The sequence below is a fragment of the Dermacentor andersoni genome, chromosome 8 (genome assembly GCF_023375885.2).
Source record: "Dermacentor andersoni chromosome 8, qqDerAnde1_hic_scaffold, whole genome shotgun sequence".
Taxonomy (NCBI): domain Eukaryota; kingdom Metazoa; phylum Arthropoda; class Arachnida; order Ixodida; family Ixodidae; genus Dermacentor; species Dermacentor andersoni.
This window is the reverse complement of record NC_092821.1, coordinates 119438078-119457786: the sequence shown is the minus strand read 5'-3', so window position 1 is coordinate 119457786 and position 19709 is coordinate 119438078. Positions and strand designations below refer to the sequence as shown.

The 19709-nt window shown below is 43.4% G+C and overlaps 2 protein-coding genes and 1 non-coding gene across 4 annotated transcripts in view; 2 read left to right on the top strand and 1 right to left on the bottom strand.

Annotated features, from left to right (window-relative positions):
* Window positions 1-8604, bottom strand: part of LOC126529098 (diacylglycerol lipase-beta-like) — a 63728-nt gene extending 55124 nt beyond the window's left edge. Inside the window, exon 1 of the mRNA XM_050176699.3 lies at window positions 7194-8604. The gene's annotated coding sequence lies outside the window, so the exon portion shown is untranslated. The remainder of the gene's footprint in view (window positions 1-7193) is intronic.
* Window positions 8605-10162: 1558 nt separating this feature from the next.
* LOC126529504 (U6 spliceosomal RNA) lies at window positions 10163-10265 on the top strand. The gene has a single exon (XR_007599240.1). It is a non-coding gene; the product is annotated as a U6 spliceosomal RNA (small nuclear RNA).
* Window positions 10266-12672: 2407 nt separating this feature from the next.
* Window positions 12673-19709, top strand: part of LOC126529094 (uncharacterized) — a 73578-nt gene continuing 66541 nt past the window's right edge. Inside the window, exon 1 of one of the 2 annotated variants that reach the window (XM_050176696.3) lies at window positions 12673-12809. The gene's annotated coding sequence lies outside the window, so the exon portion shown is untranslated. Of the gene's footprint in view, window positions 13256-19709 lie in introns of both variants that reach the window. The other variant, XM_050176695.3, reaches the window with a different exon arrangement.

Here is a 19709-nt window from a genome sequence, read left to right as displayed (position 1 = left end):
AATGCTTTAGTGTCCGTCCTGCAGAAGTGAAGAGGGGCGCTGAATGTCATAACGAGGACGGAGGGCAGAGCCGAAACAGGTAGCGAATCTGTCCCGACTGAAGATGCTAGCGCAGACGTGCGTCTGGACAGACGCACTTTTTTTGAATAGACCAGTGCAATTAGCAAAGAGTAAGCGTTCGCAAACGTCACTCCCTCCCTCCCTCCCTCCCTCCCTCCCTCCCTCCCCCCCTCTCTCTCTCTCTCTCTCTCTCTCTCTCTCTCTCTCTCTCTCCCTCCCTCCATATTGTCTATAGTACAACGCGGACAAAAGACAGGGAGACGTTCTTCAAGAACAGCAGGACAACCTGTTCAAAAACACAGGGCAGGTCCTCGCCGAATCTCACTGACCCACTAGAGGAAGTGCGATAATGTCCCTATCGCCGTTGTCGTCTGCATAGAATGCACGCATCAATATATATACAAATTTTTTTTTTAGATGTAATCTTTGAGAGCGAGATTTAATGAATTATGGAGAGGATTCCGAGTCTGGCGGCATGCCCACAGAATGCTACTGAAGATGGATAGGGTGAAAAATGAAACGATGTGCACTGTTCACCACAAAGAAGCACAACATAACAAAAGCGCAACGCTCGACACTGGACTGAAGTGTCTCGTTGAGAAGAGTGTCTAAAAAAAAAACACACACACACACACAAAGGTGCCTTCGCTGCGCGAGATGAACACATGCAGCGTGAGTTCATGGGCCAAGCACGAGTTCAACGGTTGGCAGTTGGCCAATGTTGAGGTTCGGACATTAAGGCCGTTCTTTGTGGTGTATGCCGGGTGTTTCTGCGAGAACTTTAACCATTTTTTTCTTTGGAAATCACATACTGATAGCCCATTTCTAATCGTTGAGCTAGATTGCTCAAGCAGGTGGGCATTACTTGCCTGAGGAATCTAAATGCATATTCGACTAATTAACAAAACTCACTAATGGACCTTTAAGTTAATCACTTTATGGCACGTATTGCAGTCTACGAATTGTAGCCGGTCAGTTCGCAAGGCGTATCCGCTTGGAACGAATTTTTCAGGATGGTGCCAGTTTCGAGATATAAACTCCCGAAGTAGGCGACGAAAATACATCGGACTTTTTGTGCTTCAATGCATAAAATGAAATTCTCATAAAAGCATAAGTGGAAGAAGGGTGCATTTTTTTTTTTTTATTTTGAAAGTTTGACTGAGAGGATCTCGAAACCGGTTCCATCCTTATAGTATTCGCTACAAGTGGATATGCCTTGTAAACTCGCTGGCTACAATTCACGAATTGCAATATGTACGAAAATAATTCAGTCAGAAGATAATTATAGTGAATCTTGTTAATTGGTTGATTATGGATTTCGATTTCTCGAGCCAGTAATGTCCACCTCTTCGAGTGGACCTGCTAAAGGAGAGCACGTTGTTGGGCGAGTCGGTCGTACATACTTAAAGAAGGGAATTGCGCTGAAAAAGACACGGACGAGTAAGGACATGGACGGGCCCGTCCATGTCCTTACTCGTCCGTGTCTTTTTTAGCGCAATACCTGCTAAAGGAATAGAATTGTACTACCTTCTGCAGGCGATATTTAAAAAATTGCTTAAGCCTTCGCAGAAGCACCTGGTATATGTAGCCTACAAGCAAAAATTAGGTAGACAACATCTACCGGCCACTTTACACGCATTGCAAAGAGTCGACCTTATCCGTTTGCTTTTAAACAGGAAATATTTTGCGTTCGCCACGTTTCTGGACGAATGAACAGAGGGACATCACTTGTCCAAGAAATCGAAAAGAATAATTGGCTAAATCACATTTTATTTTTGAATCAGCTGTTTAACTAACAACATTGTGGTTCATTTTGCAAATTACGAATTGAATGCAGCGTGTTTTCAAGACACATTAACTTGTGAAAAAAAAAAGTAATTTTGAGACGAGCACCGGTTTTGATATAAGTGTTGTCAGACTGTTGTTCGATCCTCCTACTTTGCGAATTACAACTCCCCCCCCCCCCCTATTTTTCTTTTCTTGCAATATGCAGGACAAAAATAACTGGAACACCAATGCACTTTCGTGGTGCACATCGCGAATGCATATATCTCAAAACTGCAGTCATCCTCAGAATTCGATCCAAGTGGATATAAGCCTTGCGGCTACAGTTCGAAAATTGCAATGCGTATACTATAAAACGAAACTGGTTAATGCTTGCTATCTTTCTCAAATAGTCACCTATGCATTTCGATTTCCTGCGCGAGTAATGCGAATGCACCTCCGACTAATCCAGCTCAAGGAGTACAATGGTGTTGTACGCCGCAAGTTATATGTTTTTTAACATTTATTACCGCTTAGGGCGAATGTATAGCGATCGCGTATTGCGAAACGCATATTCAGACACAATGTATCGAATAGCTAACGACGTCAGGATCGTGTATACCGTATGCATCGCGAATGGCACCCAGAAGACTATGACAGGAAAGCAAGCTGTGTCGCTTCATTAGCGAGCGTGAATTATCCCATTGTTTCGAGAGAAGGCCTCTCTCTTTCTCCGCCACTTCTGACGGATAAGAACAATAAGGCCGTTGGCGCGTATCATCATCACTCGAGGATGCGGTGCTTCAGACGCGAGGCAAACGGTAATTGTGACAACTCGAGACGAGAGACGCCCGCCGCGAATAGCTAATTCGTAACACGAAGTGAAACTTCACCGAGCTATGCGGCATACGTGTAACGCTTTCTTGATTACGGGGTGCTCTCGTCTCTTCCTGACAGCCTGAGTGGGGACACTTGGTTGCAGTGAGGTCGACGGGGTGGTTTAACTGTCCTAGGTGTTGAGCGGTGACGTCACTTTGCGAAGACGCGGCAGAAAGCCTCGCTTCTGACGCGGATAGTTTTTTTCTTGATTTTTTTAGTGTGCGTGCGTGTGTATGTGTGTGTGTGTGTGTGTGTGAGAGAGAGAGAGAGAGAGCGCTATTGTGCCGCAGCGAGTGGATTACCTGAAAGAGACGGACACGCGCGAAAAATCGCAGGGCCGTTGGCTGAACGATGGTTCGCCAGTTACATTGTTACGACATATGCCCCGATTGCGGCACATTGACCCTTTGCGCCACATATTGCCCCGATTGCGGAATTGAAGCTGAACAGTAATGATTGAAGTCGCATCTATTTAATATAGATTCAATTGTGCTATATGGCATCCGCTTTGGGAAATAACATCCACAAAACGTGAGGAGGTGCACTGGTGTCCCAGTTAATATCTTAATCCGCACCGCATGTTCTTTTTTTACCGTGCCAAATGAAGCGTTTATTAACTGGAACGTTAATTCGATGACAATCTACTCAATAGATTCAATTGATTCAATTCAATTTATTGAAATTCAAATTATTCAATCAATTCGATCACAATCTAGTGCTGTGTGCCACAGAATTAACTCGTTCTAAGTCGATAAATGTCTTGCGAACTCGGCACCTCCGATTCATAAATTTCACGGCGTGTCCTCAAGTGATTCGTTAAAAAGTTGCTTAGTGATAATTCGTTAATTATCTGATTATGCATTTCCATTGCTGGTGGTTTACTAATAGACCGGCGTTCCATTAGAGTTACAGAATGGGTGCCAAGGGAAGGGAAGCGCAGTCGAGGACGGCAGAGAACTATAAGTGGTGCGTTGAAATTAGGAAGCTTTGATACTTTGTCAGCTGGCGCGAGACAGCGGTAATTGGCGGTCGCTGCAAGGGAAAGGTATTTGTGCTGCAATGGACGTGATGATGATGATTATGATGATGATGATGATGCATTTTGATTTCTGTATAGTAGAAGTAATGGCCGCCTTTTCTGGCCATTCAGCTAAAGGAGGGGAATTGTGTTATCTCCAACATGTGAAATTTAAATAATTGTTGCGGAATTCATGCTTAATGACTGTATCTGTGAGAATGCAATAACATATAAACGTTACGGTGCAATAATTACGAAACAAATCGTAAGATTATATATTGCCTTCAGGCGCCATTTCAATCTATCCATTGAAAACTTAGTTTCACCACATTCCTCCCCCCCCCCCCCCCCTATTTTTTAAGAAACATGAATGGCGCATACTGCTGCATAACGAATTTATAATTTTCTATTCTTGTGTGAGCTTTATGGTGCTTACAAAATGTGGAAATCGTGCGAGAGATACCTACAGGGACATCACATATGAATGAAGCCATCAACTATTTCATGTCTAGCAAACTTAGAACGTACCCACGCGGCCACTCGAAATATGTGGTGGATGTCAAACGCTGCCAGAAACAACGGAAAAAAGTGAACCCGGCCGCTGCATGATGATATATATGACACAGGGAGCAGACGCCCTGCCGTGTACCCATGGCAACCCGCTTTATTAAATCTCTTTGCGCGCGTTATTCAAACTAGCAGCGCTGCAGGTCCGATCAGATCGCGTTTCGAGGTGTTTGTGGCACGTTATAAATGTCAGTATTTTCATCGGTGCTTTTGCTTTAAATGCACTATGTCGGAGTGCAAAATTGAGCCTACAGCACTATATATATATATAGTAGCACGTCGTTAAATAGGGCGATTCTGGTGCTCCTTATACGTAATCGCTGTCTGTGTGAGCGAGTTGGGGGGACGGCTCGAAGGCTAATTCGATACGATGACGATCGACACGACGATTGTCGTCGATAACAGGCACATGTCGGCTCAGGGTGTTACCCGAGGTTCCCAATTGTGACGTGAGCGTAGAGAAGTCCCTACTTTGACCTCACAAAATTTTTTGTTAGGACAGTCTGCTGAAAGTCTGTAGACGCTTTTCTGTGGAGCCTATATCCCTTACAAGAATGGGTGTTGAATTTCCGTTGTAGATTTGTTGTACTATCATTGATTCAAGTCAAATTGCGTGAAATTTCAATAACAGTTGACTCACTACAACGAGAGTTTAACGGAACTTCCGTTGTGTACTGGTCAATTATTTTTCCGTTGAATGCGTTCCCATTGATTCGCATTCGAGGTTGTGGGATCGCACTCGAAGGTTGTGGGATCGTTCGCCACCTGCGGTAAGTTGTTTTTTCATCCACTTTCATTTCCATTAATTTATAGTTTCTTTATTTCATTTATTAGGCACAAGTAATTTCCCCTATGTTGTCCTTAGTGTCAGTGGTTGTTGGCTTCTTATATGACTAATAAAAATCAGGCCCCTCGGTTAACCCTCTTTCTTCTCGTTTATATATATATATATATATATATATATATATATATATATATATATATATATATATATATATATATATATCGATTAATCTTGTGTAGGGAGCGAGAGAAACGCAAAACAAACAACACCGGGTGGTAAAGATTGATCCATAGATTTTCAAGAGACCTCTTGCAGAAACGCTTTGCCTGATTTCATCGTGCTTACTTTATTACTATCTTTTGGAAGGTAAAGTACGTTTCCGACAGTACAAGTTTTGCACGAAATACATTCGTTTCTCATACATATACACGGTCGCCACATACACGTGCCAAAAAGAGACGCAATAAAATGCAAACCACGAAGTGACCGAAAACGGCAACGAAAGATGCCTCCACGCAGAGTTATAACACGCTGGCTTGACCACATAGATTCCAATATTTCGTTAAATCACTTTTGTTTTTGTTTTCGCCCCTGCCATGAAACACACCGTTCATCCACGCCACGGGCAGAAAGCAAGTGGCTTGTATGGAACAGTAAGATAGCTGTTCGAACCGTAACGAAAATAAGTATTGGATGGATCTTGTAGTAAAAGTGTGCGAGATCGCTTCGCCGCTAAGATGACCGCTGCGCCAGAAGTTCTTGCACAATCACCCTAATATGTCACTTCTTCTGACGCAAGCACAGTCGCGCGATACTGTCGTGAACTGGAAGGTTCCAGTTGCCGTTGGAGTTGCGTAAATGATACCTGCACAGCACTGGAACCACATCCGGCGCATTTACGCGTCCGTGACGCGTAACGTCGGGCTCCATTGTCAACCCATTAAGGCGAACGAAGATGAACGTTAGATCAGACGGGAGCGCATATGGGCACGCTCCCATGTGGGTATGGGTACAATGCCCAAGGTGAATTGTAATGCCCCTCTGACGCCTTCACCCAACGACAGGGGGCGCCAACTTGCATTGTAGCGTCTCATTGGTTGACCGGGTTTTTACCGTTTCACGGCTGCGTAGGGGATCACAATGCAATGTCTATCGTGGGCTCGAGAATTAATTTTGACGTGCCCAGCTGAGGTGCGTTATTTAACCAGCACATGTTGTGAATCCGGGCTGCATGTGTAGGGAGCATATTCACAAAAGACAAGTCACCTTGTCGAGCCACGTTTGCGATCAGGCTGAGGCTTCCCTCGCTAACCAACTGTTATTGGACTGGAATCGAGCCCGAATCAACCGTCAGTGTCACTTAGCACTTGCATCTTCTGCAGGACAACACCTAATCAGACGACTGGGAAAGATGGCTCACTTGAAACAACACGACGAACGTCGGTGAAATTGTCGGAAGCAACTTGAACTGGCTTATAGCGCCATTCCATGGATTGTCTCAGGTAACACCGAAGCATGCACAAGTAATCCGTGCAAAGGCTTCAAGTACGCCATAGCGTTGGTTCAGCATACATTCATGGAATGAATCCGCTTCCATAGATACCTAATATAGCGCAGCACAAACAATGAGTAAATTTACTTAATCTGAGATCAGCTTGACAAGAAAGAAGACTTGGCATAGTTCTATAGCTGTATAGGAAGTATTTAGACATTTGAGCTGGTCGAATGCTAGCACTAACTACCGCGGCCCATCCCCCCACCCACCCACCTATACTTTCTCGACCTTCTTTAATGTTTATATTGGTTTCGTACGGGACACTTTCGGTGGGATCGGGATCGAATTTCTCGATCGCAATCGGCTCGTTTCCGCAGGCTGAGGAAGGGAGCCGATCGCGATCGAGAAATTCGATCTGGATCGGGCTCGATCGCGATCGAAGGTGGTTGGCGTGACTCAGGTACAAATCCCAGTAATCTGTTATTACTCGATTGCTCCTATAGCGTGCCTTTGGTGCTCAAAATATAATTGGTGCGCTAGACAAAACGTCGAGCAGGCGTCAAATTTGGACGGGACTGTAGAAAACGTTGCGCGATAGAAAGAAGAAAAATGTGACGGAGACTTACCGAATATTTTTTTTTTCTTCTAGCGGGCGTCGCGTCCGAGCTCGGCTCAGATGTGGAAGCAAAAGCTGAAAGCACACAGCCACGGATTCCCTTATATGTTGCCGTGACTTTCTCTATACCACGGTGAAGATGTCACAGTACAAACAATCGTATGCTTGTCATGCCTCCAGAAGTTCACCTCCCAACAATGCACACGGGGTATCACGAACTCAGTAACAGTAGGGAAAAAAAAGATTACAACGCGCGCCTTCGTTCTTTCACGTACTTTCGCGAACAAGCAGACGATCACGGGAATGGCCAGAAAACAAAACCGCGAGGAACATTTTCACACATGCCACACTTTAAAACAGCAAACCGCACTCTTGTCGTCTGCCTTCTCTCGTCTGCAAGTTTAGATCTCGGGGCAGACGAAGCTGCCGGCCGCCTTATAATAGCAGACGACATTCGCGCTTTTCCCCTCTCTCACTGGTCCTCGGTGGTGGCGGGGCGCACGACCAATGAAAAGACATCGTTGGGGCCTTTTGTGTTTCGAGCGTCGTCTGGCGTGGGCCGGCACGTATTACGTATTTTTTCCGTGGTTGCCACTTTCGTGACGCCTTCTTCGTAGTCGTAACCGGTTCTTAGGTCCTCTGCGTCATGTTACACCAAGTCACCAGCATATCTACGTGGCTGTGCACCTTGAATGTGACCAGCAAGTGAGGCCCAGTTGTTCTAACTTTAGGGATTCACGGAACGCTATAAGTTTGACATAACAATGTATAAAAGAAATTTATTTTTCTTCTCTTCTTTCCTTTTTTTTTTTCTATACTGATAAACACTCAACGAAGCAAAAACGACGAAACAGGAAGAAAGAAAATTCATAGGTACCTGTGATGTTATGAACAGACAATTCTTTCTTTCACCCAAGTTCGCGCAGAATTACTGGCTGCAAATGCCCCCAACTCCACAGTGAAAAGCAAAAAAAAAAAAAGAGGAACGGAGAGGGAAGGGTGAAGTCGAAGGGAAGACATTGCGCCAACGTTTCACTAAAAGTGGGCAAAATTACTTTAATTAGAAGTCACCGAGGGTCCGTAATATTCTATGTGTTTGCATTAATTGCGGAGCAGAGCCCGGCATTGTTTTGATTCTCTGTCAAGCATATGAGCACCTCCAGAAGTGTGTGTTTGGGGCAAGCGCGCCAAAACAAGTTGTTCAGAAACAGAAGGCAATCTACAAACAGCAGACAACCGTATATGGCAACCCTACTGAGGAGTGCACGTGAACCCCCGGCCACATGAAAACTAAAATAAAGTTATAATAAATAAAACATTCACACCTCTATAGGTGATGTTCAAAACCCGACGTCTATGACGTGTTTCCGGCTCCTGCAATCGCTTCCGCCGCATACAACAGGCAAACGCATAGCATTTAAGATCCGTATTTTTAATCCAGAGGTTGTCGAACCTGAGACGTGAATTTGGCCACCACCTATTACGGCATGTCTATGTTTAGGTACAAGAGCTGAGAGAGAGGGGTGAAAAAAATAAGATAGAGTGTCTAGTTATAGCGTTATAGTTGTTATTATTATTATTTGTGTTGATCAATTGCTAGCAATTGTTAAAAAAACTGCACTCATCGAACATTCCACACAAATAAATGCATAACCACTCCGAACATGTAGTACCACTTTATTCAAACGCAGGCTGTCTTTTCTTTCGGCAAGTACGAAACCATGTTGACCCTTTATATATGAGTTGGGATTGATTTTTGTCTCCGTTCATTTTCTTTATATCCTTTTGCTTTTGGATTATTCCTTTAACCTGAACTCAATGGTTCCTATGTGAAGTTTCAACTCCCCCTATTAGAGCACCGACTTAATTATTTATCTTTTCATAACACTTCTTACGTTGTCCTGTGCTCTAGCTAAAAGTGCCCCGTTTGGTATTTGCAAAAGTGCGACCTACTTGGCTTTTTAATACCTTACCTATCTCAATAGCCAACAGTCACTCTGGACTGAGCTGAGCAAGTTGTATGCACTTCGTCCGGCTAATCCTGAACGTGGAAGTACGGTATTTGCAGCGTATTCTGTCACACTATGAGTTTAAATTTGACGCCTTAATTTTACACGTTCTATTTACTTTCTGCATCAAGTGTACTAGAATATCTTTGTCGATCGCTTTGTGGTGGACTTGGCATCTTGAGTGACTTATTTTTACAATTTTCGCGTACTTCTACTCATTTCACTCTTGCTCATTTTTAAACATCGGTTGCCTCAGAAATGTTTTAACCGATCTTGAAGGCCATGCTTCTGTCGCACGGGAGGGTGCCAAATTAACACGTCATGGCCGTCATGTGTTCGACATCATTCCCACTTTTCTTGTCTCAGTCGCAATTCCCCACTTTTCTTTTACCTTTCTTCTCCTATTTTTAATTCTTTTTCTGCCTCTACAATTTAGCAGTGTGGTTGCGAGCCGATTGTGGTAGGGTTTCGAAGTCGGTCCCACGGAGCAAGATATCTTCTGCGCTACTCAGTTAACAAATATACCGTTGTTGACATCTGCCAGCACCGGTTGTTGTTGTTGGACAGGCGCGTCATCTATGCGCTCACAGACAATTTCAGTTGGCCACAATATATCCTCCGAGAGGGCCGTTTGAATTTTATGCCCATCTTAGAGTCTAGAGAATGGCAGCGTTCGCAATGCCATCTATCAAGGAGTACACAAAATGCTAAAGCGACTGCTTTGACTCCGAGACTTGTAGCTGCCTTTTCTATCGGGCTTTATTCGTATTATCATGTATAGTAAACTTTTTATCACTAATTTTGCTTAACAGTACTGTGCGCGCTATAAAGTTCAGGTGTAAAATTCATAATTAAACCAATTTTACTGAGCATTAAAGAAGATATGGTGTAATATTCGTACCAAGTCACCAGGTATACTACAGGTAGTGAAAACTGTGGCTATATATACGTTGCCCAACGTACGCCTAGTGTACTTCCAAAGTACATATGCTAAAATTGGAACGATACAGAGAAGATTAGCATGGCCCCTGCGCAAGGATGACACGCAAAATCGTGAAGCGTTCCACATTTTTTTTTCTTAAAATTAGCTTTTTTCTTACTTTTCTGTTTGTAATGACCCCTCTCCGGCGTATTCAACCCACTTTTGCACATCTTTTGTGCAGCGATTTTTGTACAAACTTTGGCGTCTATTCTCTCTGCAGTCGGACGTCATCGGTGATGCTGCACTTATATACGAGCCGAAAGCAAGCGGGAAAATTACGTGTTACGTGCAATGACGTATAGTTTATTTTTAAACCCTTGGCCAGCGTGACCAAAAATTCGAAATCGTAATCGAGGTGCAGTGAGAGGAGAGAGAAAGAGAAAGAGATATATATAGCGTTTATTATGAGAAGCGGTGTAGGCAGGTGACGGCCGTACCGTGCGTTGGTCGTACGTCGATCATTTATTTATTCACTAGCTCATTTACACACCGGGTATGACGATGTTCCGGCTAGCGAACATTCCGTTCGTTCAATGCGGTGGCTGGAATCGCTGGAATATCTCTCACCTCACGTAAAGACTTAATTTACCAGACCTATTGCTGACGCCCAGCAGATTTAGGGGTGTTTTATGTTGCAGCGCTCACTGATACGCTGAAGCAGTAGTAGAACGAAATTCCTTTCTTTTTTTTTTTTAGTGTTTACGTTCGGTTTCTCTCTTACCTGAGTATTACATTTGCAAACTAAGTATTTGTTGTATCTCGTCGCATCGTATGACCCACTACCAAACATATGCTACGTAGCAACCCCCCCCCCCCCTCATTCCTCCTTTCTGCACGCTTGAATGCACGCGTACACACATAAACGCATAAACCTACGCGCACACCTTCCGTGTATACCAGCTGGGTAACCCCAGCCTCGATATTTGCGCACGACGTTATGGCCTCTACGTCGCATTTCTCGTTGTTTAGGGCAGATGCTCACAGAAACCATCCCTTGCCTAGATATCTATCCATGCCATGGTAGAGAGGTGGATACCACTGGTTACTTAGCGCTGGCCTTGCGATCGATCGTGTATCGGTAGGGCACCTCATTGTGATTGTTACACTACTGGTATCGGAGATTATTATCATATGACAGTTGGCACTGATGCTGTGTATGGAAAGCCGATCCATTTTGTGGTCGAACGCTTGTACGACAGTAATTGATCCTCGTATTCATGCACGAGGCCAGGTTGGAAAGAACGCCAGCTCCTTGACCTTGTGCCTTAGAGATAAAGGAAAAAAAGTGGGCACGTAAAATTAACATTTTCATTTCTTCATACGTTTATTGCTGCATTTATATCTCATCTCGCGATGGACAGTGAGCTTCCGAACGAATTTTTAGCGCGACATGAACTTAACAAAAATTTACCAAGTCAGTGCAAACTGCGGGGATCCTTTGCGTCGTGTGATCGTAAGGCAGACCTTCAAGTGCAGTATCTTTATTTTCTTTAGAGCGAAATTCGGTAGCCTTCTTTTCTCTAACGCATGAGTCACATGCTTAGAGTGACATTCTTCTTCATGTTCCTTCTTTCCATTCCTTCTAATGTTTACAAGCAGTTCGGTTTCATTTTTTTTCCATATTTTTCCACCTTGTTGTTAAGGCCATATCTTCGCACATGTCAGCATGCCCGCTACCCCCTGACGTCATTTTTTGCGTCACAGCCTCAAGACAGACATCAACACTTAATGGCGTCCTCCACCATCCCGTTTCAGAGGGAAGTGTGTATCAATCGTCCAGTAATGGGCACCATTTATTGTAATAAATATGTACGCACGTTATAAAACCGCAGAAAAAAAAAATACAGGTTGGCAGAGTTTTAAGAAGTGTTGTAAGAGACACGCAGCTATGATATCTGAAAATAGTTAAATGATCGAGATGGAGCATTTTCCCACAAATTGTCTTTAGTGGCACATGACATACTTATTTCGTACGCACCGCACGATGTCATTCATAGCCAGACACCTCATGTAAGGCTGGAGATTTACATTATTTACCACATGTAAATTAGCATATATCCTACACACGCTAGTAAATTAAGCTATATAAAAATTCAGCTTGGAGTATACTGCGCCAAGGTGTATTTCTTTGTCTTGTGTTTCTTTATCTATATAATATTTCATTTCACCTAATCACAATATATCTAGGTGTGTAGATTTTATGGCTAATTTTTGTTTGCAGCGAAAGTTCTGTCTTAGTACTGTTTTGCAATTTAGTATCATACCATCTATATTGCGAAATATCGAACACTTTATTGGCAGCGGGCATTCCCAAGCTGTATTACTAAAGAAGGCACCTTTATTCGCTGTGGTCGTTTATTGGACATAGAATACTTCTGCGATTGAGGGGTGATGCTTAAGCGCTTTATAAATTTTATGTTCTTTGTTTCGTACACTCTAGAGTGCTCTAGAGGTTCTAGATGTACTACGCGCTACTTTTTAAGTTTTTGGGTTTTTCCCGCCGCCGTCAGATGGTGCGTCAGTCGTTGCCATTGTGACAGTGTGTGGACTTTTTATTTTTCATAGAGTGGCTTCGGACAATGTAGCGGCCATGGCCCTCGTTTTCGGGCGAAAACAGCGCAACGAGAAGATCACGGTAAGCCACTCTACCGACGCCGAAGGCGACCCGAGACGCCGGGATCGTTACTGCGTCGAAGACGCGGCGACAGCCCCTCGACTCGGCTCGCGTTCACGCCGCTAAGCCTAACGGTGCTCCCCCGAGCGACTGCTGGATGCGGATTTCGGACGCCGCCTCCTCCTTCCCACAGCGCCGATTTTTCCCGCATTGCTTTCGTGCGATTCGCTCGATCGCGAAGGAAACTTCAGGAACTTTGTCATTGTGTACCGCGCGACGATAGCGGCGGCTCGTTACGGTCGAGAAAGAACAAAAACTCCTGCGTTGCGTCCCTTACCCCCCCTCCCGGCTGGCTACCCGGATTATGTGTGCATAATCCCGCTCCAGTGATGACTCCAGCGGACGTAACGCCCGGCTCGTGGTGCGTAATGCGCGACGTCTACCCAGTTCTCCAGTGCTGCCGCTAGGTAAGACCTCTTTTCTTTTTCATTTAGCGTCTGCTTGCGTGCGAGTCGGTGAGAAAGAAAAAAAACCAGGTTCGCCTGAAACGAAAGAGAATTGCGAAAGAGTGCGTTGTTTAGTCGCAAAGGGTGCTGTGGGATTTCTCGAAAAAAAAAAAAAAATATGAAAGCGGAACTAAGCGCTGCTATGGTATCCGTCACGTGGAGAGCGCGCAGAATTTCAAGGGAATTTCGGCCACTCCTTCGCTTAGCCGTTGCCTAGCTGTTCGGTTGTCCCAGCGTAACTTTTATTCACTCCCAAGGCCGTCGGTGTAGAACGGCGCGCAGTATGCGTAAACGTGGGGTGCGGGATTGCGCAGAAAGAAAGCAAACGCTTCAGCTCCTTCACCGAATTTGACGCGCCTGACGGACCTTGCACTCGAATACCTGCGGCGTCTGACTCGGGCGCACTTTGTTACAAGCAGACGCAGCAGCGTGGGATCGACCGACCCCGCTTGACAGACGTCGGTCCAAAAAGAAACAAGAAAAGCATGCACTGATCGGTGTTTCGCCTAGTCACAGCGAGGCCTAACTGTGGCGTTAATGTCTTTTCTTTTTGTGATCGCCCTCCCCTTTATTGAACACCCGGTTTTTGTTGCGGTCGCCGACGGTCTTGTACGTTCTCGTAAGAATTCGCTTGGTGGCTTTCAAGGGGCAGATCTATTGTGGCTGCGCGTTTCGGCACGCAACTAAAATAGATGAGCGTCTGCACGAGCTTACGCGTGTTTGCGTTGGTTCGCAGTTTTTTGGCGTCGCGCACCCGACAGAAGCGATGACGAATGCGGACCTTCTTGTTGCTTAGCGTTGGCCCATGTGCGCGTCGCGCCAAACGCGCAAGTTCTTCCTCTGTTTACTGGCTGATCGGATGGAAGAACGATCGTTTCGTTGACATTCTGTCGTCGTTGTGTGACCCGTTTTGCGTCGCCTATGTTTCGCAGGCGACCTTAAACACCGGCGTGTTGGGCGTCGGCGAATGTTAACGTGTTTTGCTCGCACAACTAACGTAAGCAGAGCTTGACTTGCGTGCAACGGTAGCAGAAGGCAACGAATGAAAACCAACTGTTGCCGTTACTTAAAAAAAAAGAAAAAAGTAAAAGATGTGTGCACGGTTATGTCGATTCTTGTTTTGAGCGCGTTATTTGGCCGAGCCATGCACGATCGATAACGTTGCCGTTTATTTAATGAACATAAAGTGCTGCCTGTTCTACAGCGCCGTTTGGAATTCCGTGCTTATCGCATTTCGTAACACGTAGCCCCATGTCTACGTAGAAAAGGCCTTGAAAATAACTTATCACGTGGCATTGCGTACCTGTAAGCGTATTTACCCGCCGATAAGCTTGTACCCCCTTACTAAGACTCAGTGAACGTACTTCGTTAGATTATTAAAACAACGCTAAAGACACGCACAGGGATGAAGGCTACGCAATTTAACATGTTTGTCCAAGTTTAGGGACACCGTGTACACGTGCTTTTAAAAAACGTTTTCATCCATATCACAACTTTAGAATGTAATCTTCAAAGTTCGTGCAGTGCATGAGGAGTCGGGGATACTAAGAGCTCGATGTCCAGGGGGGGAAAAAAAACACAAAAACAACTACGTTTCAAGCTAGCACGCTGCCTTGTTATCGGACCTGTGTTTGTGTGCTTGCATGTGTGGGAAACAGGCCTTATCTAACGCTCTCACAGTTGTCAGATAAAAAGGACATTGTTAACGGCATAATCAGCAGGTTGGTTCAGCTCCGATTCCAAAAAAGGGTGGCCTCGCTGCTTTCCGCTTTCTCTCTCTATTAGGATAACGAGCTATTGTAGTGTCCCAGTTTATTACAGAGCCAGTAAATAAGTATTACAGCGGGATGTTTGTATCATGCCAAGGTTGCCGAAAGTAAATCATTGGTGCGAATGAAGCTGCAACAGCGTGCACATAAATCACGCTATTAATGTTGTGCCACTAGAGAAGCATGCTAGGCTTTATAAATGAAGAACACACACTTATTTAAAGTAGTACAGCCTGTGGAATAATGAAACTGCAATGCATTATTTACCAGGGCTCAAATATTCACTGTAATCAAAGTGGAGAGTAATCGTTTCTTAGCCTTTTGGACTAAGATCAAAGTGTAGTGCAGCAATAGTTCGATTTTGTTTCTGTGTTGTTATTGTCTTTAATGTTTCATTAACGGTGTGTAATGTTCGTCAGAACTTTGACAAAGCAGAACACTTCTAAAGTGCTTTTTATGTATGTCAATGATTGATGTTCTTGTTTGCATAAAATAGGCAGTGAACTCTGCCAGAAGTGTAACATTTGAATGAGATGAAATTGATTAGTCTGTCAGAAGCTGCAGCACTGACAGTTTCGATGATGCTGCCTGCATGGTACACGATGAATTAATATTCCTTCTTCAAACTTACTACAAGCCATTTCGGTGAAAGACCCATTCCTACTAATAAGAAGTCTCTACAGACGTTGCACATGGATTTAAAATTTGTTTAGAAATATATCAAATCTCTGTCTAGTGTTGCTAAGATGTACAGATTTTAGAGTGTTGCAACACATTTAGTTTACTACTGCTTTCACTCTCTTTAATCAATTCAGGAGGTACTCTATAATTAACTGCTCAGCAATGCCATTTTTATAGTTTCTTGAGTATAATGCGTCCACCTAAACAGCCGCATTTGGCAAAGTATGCCGTTATGTGCTTGTAGAAATAAGAAACATTTTTGATGCACAACATTCTTGTTCTTTTGCCATAAAATGTTTTGTGTTATGATGATCACTGCAACTGAATGAATAATACAGTGCCCGAGGCACTTCCATTGTGTTTAAGAGCCTTTAGAAGGCTTTGCAAAGCTCTGTGCTTTCTACACTTCAAATTTCAATAGAAGTTACTTGAGTTATTTGTGGTTTTCTCCCACCTATGTCTTGCACAGACCTGTCAGTCATGTTACAGCAAGACAGAATTTGTGCTTCTAAGTGTTCGAGGTACTGTATACCATTTTTCAAGGACCTTCTATATTGCAGTACAATAGAAAGCCTACCATTCGAAGTGTCTCAATGTACAGTGGTTTCTTTGGAAAGTGAGTAGAAATTCCTATAACTTAATTTTTCAATTTCTGTGGTCTCTTAAAAGATTATGTATGGACGGCAACAACACTGATTACTGGACACGTTAGCAATCTCTGAGGCCATGCATCAATGCAGCACTCCGTTCACTGTTACGCCACTTGATTGTACAAGACGGCAGCACTTTTCAATGCATGCTAGCTGTAAACGAAAGAAATACGTCTCACACAAACAGAAGTCGGCAGCAGAGCATAAAGTACAATTTCAGGCAATACAATATTGTACACTAGCAAAATAACTCTCCCTGCGGGGCTTTCTGTTTATGTGATAGTACACAGATCAGTTTCACTGTTTCCCATCGAGCGGCGACACATGTCATTCTTGCACAGCTTTCAGAGCCAAATTAAAAATATATTTTCTTATTTATGGGATGCAAGCATGCTCTTTTCCGTCAGTATGGCACACAATGTTCTCATTCCCACCACAATCCAAAGACATGTTCTAAGCAGCAGACAGTCCCTTTAAGAAACTTTGGAGGAGCAGGGAATCAGAAGGAGCCTTTGTCCTATGCCAGTGCTTTTCCAAGAAAACAGGTACAGTGTAGTCTACTGTTAAAGGGAACATTATAATGTGTAACTCTCACTTTCCTGGTGCTCTAGCTGCAACTGCCAGCTGAAGTAACGTTAGTGCACTGTGTAGGCATTTGTAGACAATGCCAGTGCCACCAAGCCGCAAGTCGTCTGCTGCAAAGCAGGGAGATTGTACACTTGGGAGGGGGTAAAACTTTTGTGTGTTATGCACTCATGTGTTCCCTTTGACAGTAGATAGTAATGTGTTACAAGGCAAGTGCTCCTGTTAGTAAAGGCGTGATAGTTTGGCTTTTTCATTTAATTGCTCACTCCCTGTTTCTTTAACTTCTTAACCATTTAACTGCCAGGCAGGACTATATTCATCTGGCAGCCCATGCACACCCCCTGGCATTGGCCGAGGCAATTTGAGGATGTGAATCATTCACAGACTGGTGCCATCTATCGACTCTGAAGTTGTTTGAAAGCTAAAATTTTATGGCAGGCTTTAATTTTATGCAATTATTGGTGCACCAAAGCAGCTGTAGGGGTAGGTTGCATCTCTCGTTTTCTTAAATGGCAAATGGCGCCAAGAAGCCCATGCATTTTTTGAACAATACGCTATTTCAAGAATGATATGTCTTCAAGGGACAATGGCAGCGACAGTGAGGCCATGTTGCCTGAGGAACACTAAATCCCATATTCAGAAATACATTTTAACTTCAGATCCATGCTTCAAGGTGCAGTGGCCTTGCTCGTTGAGGCTCGCGCTGGTTGCCTAAGGACAAAAGCATACGGGAGCATATGTTCTCAACATGATGAGGCACGTGTATGCTGCTGCAAAAATCCGGAGACCACTCTGTACATTTTAATGCAATGCGAAGAGATTCACCCAGTGAGATCCGTAGGTAATCTATACCTTCCTTAATCTACACCCTTGGACTTGAAAGGAAGCTTTAGCTCGGGTGCTCCTGTGGAAATACATGTAAAAAGAGAATTCGTTTTTCTCGGCAACCACTGCACCAAATTTGACGAGGTTTGTTGAATTTAAAAGAAAAACTTAAAATCTAGTGACTGTTGGTTTCCAATTTTTGATTTAAATTGCCAATTCTTTATTAAAAGTTGGCAAAAATCGAAAATGTTGAGAAAACGAAACTATAAAGTTTACTCAGCAAGGAAAAATGATATGACAATTCTGTGAATAGCATCTGATAGTACATCTAAAGCAGGCAGAATTGATATGTTACACATGAATATCAAAAAATTTAGTAATATGGAAATATACAGCTTTTACAGAACTCATGTACACAGCGTAACAAATTCATGCAAGATATTAATTGACATGTCGAATTTGCCCGCTTTGAATGATCTAGTGGATGCCGTTTACAGAACTGGGATATCTGTTCTTGATGCAGAGCTATTAATTTATAAACTTTGTGCGTTTATATTTTCCAAACTTTCAAATTTTTGAAAATTCTTTTCACGATATTCAGGCCCTAAATCGAAATTCCACTTCCAACAGTCACTAGAATTTAACTTTTTCACTCAAGTGCAACAAATTTCATTAAAAGCAGTCCAGGGGGTTATCTCAGAAAAGTGTTTTTGCGTTTTACATGTATTTGAATAGACCGCGTTGGAGTTGGGCCTGAGCTAAAGCTTCCTCTTAAAGTGGACGGATGCATCAACCGGTCAGCAGTAGAGATCAGCAAGAGACATTTAATGTATTAGCGGAAAAAAAGCACGAAAAAATATTGATACAACCAGGTCCGTTATAGGCATAGGTGCGGTACAACATAGAGAAATGTCAAGGAAGAAAAAAAAAGGTTAAGGAGATGTATGCAAAAATGCTAGAATAAAAATCGTGTATAGCACACCTGATTAACTCAAAGAGGCTGGGTGCCCGTTAATCACCGCCCTGTTTCAAAGGGAATGCCATTAAATTATCATCATCATGAGCTTGACTTGATCTAAATGATGCCTGGCGTGAACATGCCAACGACGTTCATTGCATTTCCTTTGGCCCATTCCTGGCAGGCATCATCTAGGTCAAGTCAAGCATGAGTTTCAGGTTAAGACCCTTTTCTGAGTATGAGGGTAATTATGTGAAAAGTCACTTCACCTCTCAAACTGTGCAGAAACTCGAGAACTGATTCAAAAGACCGATGTTGATTAAGAGGGGTCTTCAAGGGACGATGACAACGACGAAGAGGCCACGTTGCCCAAGTAACACCATTTATCGTAATTGTTTAGCTTAAATGTTAGTTTGTTTTAATCTTCCAATTAAAAATTTTATAAAATGTCAAGCAAGGTGTTGCCAATAGAAAGCATCTGCGTTTAAAGCTTGCTATTGTATTTTATTACCCTGACAGAAAGTGAATTCATTGCATTTTAGAAAAACACCTGGTGCCCCAAGGGTTATTAGGCAATCAATTTAGAACAAAAACAAAAATTTGCAGTTTGGTACCCCAGGTTGAAATTTGTGGGCCTATAAGAAAAAAACCTGAGAATGTGTGTTTAACAAGACAATAATAAAAAAACGGGGACCTTTTTATTTGTATCTATAATGTATTTATTCACGTTTTCTCATTGTGTGTCCTTTGATGTAGCATTCCAACTTTGTGGCATCTGATAAAGGAGTTGGTATTGCGGAGTTTGGATTGCTTGTGTCTCAAAACGCCATACAACAGGCCTTCTAACTTTGTGCGCAAATGACTGCAATTTGTGCACCTGAATGGATGTAGCCACGCAAGTTCCTTAAAAGTACTTATACAGCTTCTTTGGAAACTCCATAGGCAGA